General features: G+C 42.1%; 1 protein-coding gene across 2 annotated transcripts in view; it reads right to left on the bottom strand.

Annotated features, from left to right (window-relative positions):
• Positions 1-10,783, bottom strand: part of LOC111225043 (plexin-B2-like) — a 176,042-nt gene that overhangs the window by 78,868 nt on the left and 86,391 nt on the right. The window contains exon 1 of one of the 2 annotated variants that reach the window (XM_022749790.1): positions 8,433-8,465. The exons of the other annotated variant lie outside the window; for it this stretch is intronic. The gene's annotated coding sequence lies outside the window, so the exon portion shown is untranslated. Of the gene's footprint in view, positions 1-8,432; positions 8,466-10,783 lie in introns of those variants that run through there. 2 annotated transcript variants of the gene reach the window in all.

Below are 10,783 nucleotides of genomic sequence, written 5' to 3' on the forward strand. Positions count from 1 at the left end.
ATTTTTTTAAATAAAATATTCTGTGATAGAATATTAGGGCTCTACACTAAAGATTTTTACGTGTGTGATCATTTTAAAGAGTCTACTGCGGAGTAATATTTAAACACTAAAAACTCTCTTCATTAAATCTCTCGGTAGAACTTAATGGAAGTTATATGATTAAAATCAAAGCAGAGTTTCTCTGGAAATACAGAGTGAATTTTTAAGAAATGCAGACAGCTCAAAGCAATGATCTTAAGGAGCAAAATCGCCTTTTATACCCTGGGTCTTGCCTGTCAGGCGACATGCAGCCTGCCCTACCTTATTGTTACATGTTATACATGTAATGAATGTTTGTCCCATATTCCTCACACAAACACCTCTTCACAAATTAAACTGTATCCTGATAACCTATAGCTGTTGTTGTACTGTACAGTCCACACAAAGGGGTCGAGTTTTGGGTCAAATTTCCCTCCATTAACAGCCAAAGAGGCATGAAGACGCTCATTTCCTGTCGCTGTCGACTTCCAACAACTTCCTTTTTCTCGGCTGAAGTGAGGAGGTCGTGACCTCTGGGGGAGGGAAACCGACTCTCTCCGACAATAGTCACAACTTTTATTTGCCCCCGGCGCGGGAATAAAAGAGTTAATGTACATACCATGAACTCACCAGACCCTTCACCACTTAAACAGAACTGGAAGAGTCATGCAGACTCACAGCAGAATCTGATGTTTCTGATGTTTCCTGTTTAGAATACATGTTCCTGTATGTTACGGACTGAATTAACTCAATTTAATCTATTTTCTGTAAAACCTTTATCCCATTATTAATCAGATTAAGAGCTACACGAGAGTAAATAAACACCTTGTATAAACTCATTCACTAACACACTGTTTTTTTTTTTGTTTTTTACCAGAAATAAAATCCTTCAATAGTTTATTTTAATGACAGTACTTCCAGTATGGATCCTCTTTGTCCCTGCGCCCACATGTTGTGTAATTCCATGGTAGTTTCCAGGAGATAACAAATGATTACAGGTGCTGCAGGTGACTCATCTTATGCCGTTTAGAAAACACACATGAAACATAACAGTGTCTCCAGAATAACATGTAATATGAAACCAGTAATAGAGCTCAGCGCAGCGCCTTATTTGCACATGACTGAGTCCTCGGTTTTGGTTTAAACTGCCTTTTGAAACATGAGACAACATACCCTCAATGTTGTCATCAAAGGTGTCATGTAAACTGTGTTTTTATTAATTCAATTTTGACTTGCGTATCTGCAAATGTGTCTGCTTTAATGACTCGTCTGGAAACTACTTAAGGAATCATCTTGGGACTTGACAGATACTGTACAGTTCAATTCTACCAAACATCACCTTGTTGCTCTTGTTCAGAAACTTCAAGCTGTGAGAACAGCCGCACGATCCGGGAAGAACGCCGACGCCGCGGGTGGCGGAGAACAGAATCCCGTACGTGTCTGGAGTATCTGAGAGACGCAGAAGGATCTTCACTGAGCACAGGATCCCTGCAGTTTTCAAACCCAGCAACACACCGAGACTGAAACTGGTAAATCCGACAGACCGCACACCGCAAACCCAGAGAAGCAATCTAGTCTTTTCAGTCCAGTGCAGTGGGGAATGCTCAGACCTACGATATATATATGTCTGTGAAACCAAACAAATACTAAACAAACACATGGTTCAACTCAGGTCAAAACCCAGCAGTTCACCTGAAGAATAAGGGATACTCCTTCGATGATGACTATAGATATATATCTAAACATTTTAGACATTTTGAGCAGGAGGGAAACCGTCCCTCACCAACACCACTTATCCCCAAGCCTACGACGCCGTCCTGTCAACCCTTCCCAGGAGATTTAACAGCCGTTCACACTCGACCTCAGGTGAGCTTCAGCCGGGAGCTCATTGATGACCCTGATAACGACCTCACAGAGGTTAAATACCTGGGTCTTCCCTCCAGTCAGTCAGAAATGATGAAACCTCTTGGATGAGAGGTGAAACATCGTCTCGGTTCTTCAGAAACGCTTTTTGTTTTTTTGCATTCGACTGTTTGACCTGGTTCTTTGCTTTACTCTCAATAACTCCTGATTACATGAAGGGAAACACTTTGAATCTCAAAACACTACCCCCCCCCCACCATCTCTCCTGCACATCACCAAAAAGGCAATATGTAGTACAAACAAAGCCTGATGAGAGGAAGTGGAAGGTCATGAACCGTAAAGAAAATTCCTTTTTGATCTTTGTTGCAGTTCATTTCCTCTTTCTCAACGTGATCTGTAGATGTGAGTAATTAAAACGATCTTCAGAGCTGCACTGATCAATATTTCCAGAAGAACATTTTTGCCTAATGACTGTATGTAATGTGAGGAAGGAGGAGGAAAAGCAAAGATGATTATCAACCTAATCTGCAGCCCTGTCTTCAGTCGCATTGCTCACTGTGGACTTTACACCAACTGACCGTCCCCCAGCAGAAAGACACAGTTACAGACTATTTGTTTTTTCCCGGGATGGTGGTGGGGCCAAAAGTGGAGCCAACACCGAACTTAAATTCATCGAGGGGCCAGAAAAATGTCTCCGAGTGAAAGTTAATGTTGCTGCGTGTCTGCTGGATGTATAAATAGTGTCACAGTTATAGATTCTGTTGCTCAACAAGCCAAAATGATTAATGCTGCTTTAGAAATAATAAAAAACTGGTAAAGGTGGGTGAGACTTAAAGACACTTTTCTCTGTTTACAATGAAGACACTGGGTCAAAGGAAATATCAAGGACTGTAAATAAAGACGGACGACGCGTCTCCACTTCCAACAACTGCACAAAAATGAAGCCAAAATATATCCTGGATCGAGGTCCCGCCCATAAACCCGCTCAAGCTGTCAATCATGACATTACACTCCTGTTTTATAGCATCAAATAACTAACTCAACCCAAACCTATCAGAATAAATGAAACACTTAAAGAGAACTACCGGAAATGAAGGAAACCATCGATGGGAAAAATGTATTTGACGTGTATTTAGTTTGGCCCACACCCCATCCGCTAACATGGAGGGGCAACAACTCCTCAGGCCATAACAACCATTTAGATATTATACAGGGAAACAAACAAGGCATAAAGCTCCCTGACAACTTCGTAATCACAGCAGCAGGATGTGAGACTGATGCGCTGGAAGATGATAATTTTAAGAAACAACACGTTTACAAATCTGAGAGAAAATTAGATAATCCAGAAAACAAATATACATTTAAAAGAACAATTTGCACATTTGCATATCTATTGCTTTCTTAATGACACAAGTAGCTGCTTTTATTGATAGAAGAGAATGAACGTCCCTGTTTTCGTGCAGCGATGCAGATTAGATCGTTGCTTTCTCTGACTTCCATTAAAACTCTGCTCTGTAGGGATCCATCTCGTTCAATAGATTTGACTTGATGTGTGAGCTTTTTGAATTAAAAATGATAATCCACCGCTCCGGCTGACTTTGACACCCCCCTCCCTTTAAAATATATGCAACTTGCGTCTCTGCACTGCTGAACTTCCAAACAACTTAAAGAGAAGTTGGTATTAATTTTCCTTCTGGATGGCAGAGAGATTGAGGTTATGAACTCTGCAGGAGGGAAATCGACCGTTTTTGTGTGGAAGTCAAGTTTGTTAAAGGGAGTTTTAAAGAGTGGAGACAATGCCTGAGAGGTCAGAGGTCACAGTTTGTTATACACAGCCTGTCTGGGACTCGGCGGGGGTCTTTACTCCTCTCTAAACCGCTGTTTGACATATTTGACATCAAGAATGTCTCTGTTGTGAGTGTTTTGTCTCTCTGTCTTTATTTTTTTCTCCCTGTCCATCAGCTTATCATGACCACAGACAGAAACCGAACTCTGTGTGTGTGTGTGTGTGTGTGTGTGTGTGTGTGTGTGTGTGTGAGACTGAGCTCTACGGGAATTCTACGATCCGTCTGAAAATTACGATGACAAAATGACATCTGGAGCTGACAAACCGGCCCAACACACACTCGAATAATGCGCGCAGACACACACACATGCACAGCCTGTCATACTGATACGGTTGCCATTTCTTATCACTTAAGTCGTCTGACAGGCGCGGAGGAAGAGACAGATGGAAAGAGAGATGGATAGCAATAAATACCAAAGACGGAGAAGAGACGGAGTGACGGACGGAGAAAAGGCGGGATTGACAGAAGACTGATAGATGGACAAATGTTTAGAGACACACAGTGAGAAGAGGATAGTATACCCTCACAAGCTTGTTTTTCACCCTTCATCTCTCATCATCTTGGATGTTTGAGGACTGGAAACTGGAGTTCAAACGTTTAGTAGCGTCCTCTGGTGAAGGAAAACATCTGTCGGAGAATTGAAGATGACAGAAGAAAATCTACAACACCTCCTCAGTGATTTAACTCATTGTCCCGCACGGCGTTTTAATCATAGAGCGATGACAGGATATCAGACCGTAATAGTGGTGGACATTCAGCAGGTGAAAGCAAAAAAAATAAAAAAATAAGGGAGAGAGATAACAGCCTCCTCACGGGGGCGCTGGAGAGTGGAAGAGCAGGCAAAGATGCTGCATGAGGTGAATTAGGGTCAGAAGTCGGTCAAATCTGAAAAACACAAACCTTAACTCTGTGTGACTTATATTTCCCGAGGATGTCATCATCTCTGATGCTTCAGAACTTGCCTGAGAAACATCACACTTTTAGGTTTTCTTCTGCATCACAGTAATCCAGCGATAGTTGTCTGTACCTACACAGGTTCAGTGCAAACAGGAAATGTTAATAGTTTATTCGGCTACTTTTAAATGGTGCAAATTCACCAAAAATGTGAAAAGTGTGTGCTAGCAAGGAGAACCATAAATACTGGAGGTAGATACTGCACAAGGTGAATTTGAGTCTGTCAGATCTGAACAGACATGAAACACATTAATTTCACTTAATGTACACTTCCTGAGGATATCGTTACCTCTGATGTCCATCATCAATAAATGTAAATAAATCTGCTTAGAAATGAGAATTTTTAAGTTTTCTTCAGTGTCACAGTGATCCAGTGACAGCTGTCTGTACGTCCATGGGTCCACTGCTGAAGAGGAGATGCTAATAGCTAATTCGGCTGCTATTTATGGTGCAAATTCACCACAAAATGTAAATAAATAACGGTTAAAACCAGGGCCCACGAGAGAATACCAGTACTACCTGTAGCTGACATTACAACAGCACATTTGTTGATGGATTGATTTTTATTCTGTCATCTTATTGGTGCCCAAACAGGCCTGTACGTTGGTGTTAGCAAGTTTCCATCTGTTAAATTAGCAAAAACACTTTTGACTTTCTCCATTTTCACACAAAAGCAAGATTTGACACTGAGCTAATATAAAAAAAAAAATAAAAAAAAAGTAGAAAAAACCTCAAAAGAGCCACTTAAAAATCAAAGCTGTTGTCCAGTTTCATATCCGTGCGTTATGTTGAGCACTGGCTAGGTGACTGCAGAGAGAGAGGGAGTGCAGTCCTGCACTGATCACTGACAGATCCATTCATCAAGACAGAGTTTTAGCACTGGAATCAGCAGGGGGCTAATTACTTCCCAATGCTTCCTCATACACTCTGCGCTGAGCTAATGTGTCTGGAAAAAAAAAAAAAAAAGCTTTAGGAGGCTTTTCTTAAAGTCAAAAAGATCCCACAAAGTGTTGCAAAGAGCCTCAAGCAAAGTGTGCTGTGTGGCACCTGATGTCTTACACAACACTACCAACACAGCAACCAGGGACACAGCCAGAAACACAGATATACTGAGGTCACAAGTCCAATTCTCCCAGTGCAACGAGAAGAAATGTTTGTCTGCACCGAAAAAAGTTGTATTTATTCAATTAAAACAACTATAATAGATATTTTTATACTAATAACATATCAAATGACAAATGAAAGGAGTTTTCGGAGATGTCGGACCCTCCGTGTGAGATGCTTCGATCGGTGATTGTGTGTTTTTAAAACTTATTTCAGGGCTGCTGTTCAACTCTTTCCTCTCCTCTGAGTGCAGTGTAGCTGCAGGGTCAGGTGTGTTTACAGTGTTTGCTCTGAAAGATATTATAGAATCGGAAAGGAGGGTGGGGGGTGGGGGTGGGGTGGAGGGTGAAAACTTAGCGTATTCACCCGGGTGTAGTGTTCACTGCCGCTCGGAGCCGAAGCCGATAAACACCCGTATCTACTGCAGAGTCATTTGACCCGGGTGTGAAAACTGATTGCACCCTTTTCCACTGCAGACAAAAGCCAGATGTTAGTGAGTGATCACTTTGTGACCAGTGGAGAAGGTTTAGAGAGCAGCTGGTGAACGCAGTGAAGCATTTAGCTGCTAAAGAGACAGATATTTCCCTCAGGAGCTGGTGGAGACCAAACACAGAGCTAAAAGAGCGGGAACACATTGAAAAGTTTATTTATTGTAAGTTTACACAAAGTTACATAAATGAAATAATTACCTGCCAAGCCTGGACATAATTCTGTCTGAGAAATACTTCATTTTATAATAATCTAACTTAAAAACTCTGTGCAGCGACAAATCCAATGGAGTTTTCTTGTTCACTTGTCTTCTTCAGACCTGGAGAAAGCTCTGTTCATTATTGGCGACGTCTGCTGTAAATATGCCCCAAATTTCAACAAACAGTGGAGACACTGTTCTCAGCAACAAAGCCCAGTTTTTAACACCTAAATATTTTTTTAATGACACCAATTCAAGTGAATTGGCAGCATGTTTTTTTTATTTATTTTCCTTTGTCAGATTTCAGCGCTCCACAGGAGAAAACTTCCACACCAACACTTTTCTGATAAAGTGCTTTGCTCAAAGGTCCAAGGGAAAGTTTTTCTTTTTCCACTGCCCTACTTTTCCTCCTGTTCCCCACTTAACATGTGCAGCCAGTTCCGTGTGTGTGTGTGTGTGTGTGTTTTTCTATGTGTGTGTGTGTGTGTTTGTGTTTGGGCAGTTTCATCCTGGCCCCCCCATAAGGGTTCCTAATGACCAATTTACATAATTAACACGCTGAGGCATGGCAGGCTGCCTCTGCTTCAGTGACACTGACACACACACACACACACAAACAAACACACACACACACACACACACACACACACACACGGGTTTAGTGTGTGCAGCTGACTCCAGGCCAAAAACTCTCTCCTCCGCTCTTGGCTGCTCTTCCTCCTTTCACTCTTGTTGTCAATATTCTAATTATTTACCGAGTGTTGTGTCTTTGCGTCTGAATATCCCCCAGTGGTGGAAGATTTTAATACTTCATCTCCATAAGAAGGAAACTGCAGAGGGCTTTTGCCTCGCTGATACTCAGACATGACAGAAACAAGAACACAGAATCCACAACACAACGCTCAGTATGAAAGTCACACACACACACAGACTCAGCACAGGTGAACTAAAACACACCGCTATGGTTCCAAAAATGCAGCAGCATCATTATAACTGATTAATAAATGTGGTTTCCCATCAGTGGAAGCAGGTGAGCCACCTCACCTCACACAAACACCACCTCTACTAACATCATGAAATAATATATTAATGGGTTTATCAATTAATTAAACTATCGTCCACAAAATAAATGAGTCACAAAATGAGATGGTCACCTTGCCTGAATGAGGTGGCAGTGAAAAACAGACACATAACTTTAGAGCTGCAACAGTTTGTCAATTAATTGATTAGTTTATCGATCGAAAATGAATCAAACTGTTTTTCAAGCAAAAATTTCAACATTGTCTTTGTTGTTTGGCTTCAGAAATGCTTTTCTTTGACAGTAAATGAAGCTTTCAGCTGTTGGTTCTGCACTTCCTCCAGGGTTAAATGAATAAGACGATTAAGAATGATGTAGGAAAACAACCAGTTCACTCTTGACCTTGGGCCTTTCTGTACATACGTTTGACCTCAGTTTGACCTCTGTTACCTTTGATTGAAGGGATTAAACAAAACATCGCCTGGAAAACGACCAAAAATATGACGAATATTATGAGAAAATATCACAAAACTTCGGTTACAGCGTCTTGAAATACACACAAACACAAAAAGGTATAAGTTAACTTTTCACATCTCTGTTCGACTACACTTCACTGGGTCCCATGACAGTGCACAGGGGTACAGTGCTGAGCTGGAAATCTCATGCACACCCCCCCCCCCCCACCTCTTCCCATCAGCTCTGCTTTGTGCGTAGTTTAATGCCAGCAGAGCAGGCAGACTAAATCAAACAGGAATAGACAGGACGTATTAATCCAGCCCAGACAGTGAAAGGCTAAATCCATCATAAGGATTAGTTATAAAAAATGATTTACCCCGACCCAATCAGCCCAATCTATGGCCGGGCAGCGGAAAATAAATATGGCTTCAGGCTGAAAAATAAATATGTAGAACATTAGTTCAGCGGAGTGAAATTCACCTACAGTGTGTTCGTTCGGGAGACGGAGATTTCTCACTGCTGCTGGTGTCAACTTCCTTCTTCTATTTTGCTGGAAGAGTGAGAGAGCATTTTTAACGTTTTCAAATAATTAATAAAAAATGCACATTCAACAAAATGCATATTTAATCAGATGTTAAAAAAACAAAGGCTGCAGCTGTTTAATTTTCACCAACATTTACTGTGTCGCTTCTAAAATCCATAGAATATAAATTAAAAAGTTGCATTTTTCCTGAACATACAAGAAGGTTACTTGCTGCATAAATCATGGACATGAACTTAGAGAACTGAAAGGTTCAACACGCTTGAAATTCACATGCTGATTATTCCTGAGATGATCAATAATTACCGATTTCTACAGGCAGCTGGGCTTCTCATGCAGCGAGACTTTAAAGCTTCTATAGTCGATATTTTCAAAATCTGGTCAAGTTACTGTGAGTGATGTGGACGGTGTCGATCATAGTGATGAACACTCACTCAGTTATCATTCGACTCTTCCTCTCAGCTCTACTCACTATCTTTCAGCTCATCGTTTTGGCTGAAGGTGCAGAAGCTTTATTCTCTCACACACATTCACACATTCACAAACTACAGACAGACAAAGTCAGAGCCCGGCTGGTGAATAAAGTGAAGCGTTTAGCAGCTGAGGAGTAAGATGGTAGAGACCAAAGCAGAGCTCGAGAGGAGAGTAAATATTCGGACTGAAACTCATCAGGTGGAGACAAGACACACGACTTCACCCAGCAGGCGCCGGACGTCAGTGTGAAAGACAGTGGACTCTAACGTCACCGGCGGTGTCACTGGCATCGAGTGATGTATGCTAATTTAAAGGGCAGAAAAACAATCCACAAGGTCTATGATTAAATGACCCACTGGAACCACTGTGGTCACTGGTTAACCAAAACCATGCTCCTCTCTTCTGAAGTATCTCAGCCGCCGCAGCCCATTTAATAGCTGATAAATCTTCGAGATGTTTATTGAAAGAAAAGCAATGGAACCTCTTCAGTCAGTATTAATAAAACCATGATGGCAGGCCGGACACGCTCGTCAGGCGAGCCGGCTCGGAGGTCGACGTGGAGCCGGACACTCTGTGGTGACGACAGCAGAGAGACGGACCCCGTGCAAACTGCCGTCTGTCAGGGACGGTGACACTCACACCACCTTAATGAAGCGGAGGAGTGTGTCTTCAGTGGCAGGTCGCTGTCACAGAGACAGACTCAGGAGATCCTGTGTCCCCCGGAGCCATTAGGGCTCTTCAGCTCTTCTCAGCAGGGGCAGTGGGGTGGTGGTGGTGGTGGTGGTGGTGGTGGGGAGGGGGGTGGGGGGGGGTTATTGAGTACCAGGCCTGCTGCTCTGCTCTGCTATTTCTGCTGTATTTCACTGGCTCTGCTTATTACGCGCTTCAAGTCACTTTATTTACTGTCATTGCACGATCACTTTTGCACTGTGAAACAATTTATCTGCTGCATCAACAACCTCACATGTACAGGACCCTTTAGCATCTAATGTCCACGTATAGAGCACAAGCTACTTTTATATTTAATTGCTTGCTGTATTAAACTATTGGATGCCTTGATTTCTTTGTGATCAATAAAGTATTGATCCATAAGATGAGATATTTGTGGTTTTAAGAAGCAAAAACAATCTCCATGTAGTTTTACATCTCCTCTCTCAGGCTTCTCTCCTGAGCCTCTCCTCTGATTGGCTGACACTTTTCTGATCCAATAAAAATATAGCAGATTTCAAGGAAAAAACACTCAAAACACCTGCAAGGTTTTGGATGGTGGGTCCAGGTGGGCGGGGCTTGTGGCAGTGACTGAGGGCGGTGACTGCTTTGTTGTGACATCACAAAGTTACAAAAGTCCTCACGGCTGGTTTTAAAGCTCAGTTTCTGAATACAGGCTGTGTGCATTTCTCTGTGGACTGAGGCTTTGATACTTTCACAGTATTAATATAGAACCTAGACCTGATCTATAATCACACTACACATAGACATCTACCTTTAGACTATATGAGACCTTTAAGGCTGAGTCCTGGGTTCCCTGTCTCCACTGCACTGGCCCAAAAAGCAGAACAGCTGCCTGAAAACACTCGATAACATCTTTCAAAAGCTGAAATCTCACCAAAACAGCTACATGTGTAAACTTTGACAGCTCTTTTGACACCGAATGTTTATCCACAATAGTCATTTTTGCCATTATCACTCTAATACCTCAAAATTAAAGCCTNCTCAGACTGATAGTTTATGAAAAGGGAACCGGCGTCGAGGCTCCGCCGACGCAAATGCAATTCAATGTGGAGGGAAGGGGGAATGCTAATTCACCTGGGAAGACTGTG

Source organism: Seriola dumerili, unplaced genomic scaffold (assembly GCF_002260705.1).
Source record: "Seriola dumerili isolate Sdu_G_001 unplaced genomic scaffold, Sdu_1.0 BDQW01000138.1, whole genome shotgun sequence".
Lineage (NCBI taxonomy): Eukaryota > Metazoa > Chordata > Actinopteri > Carangiformes > Carangidae > Seriola > Seriola dumerili.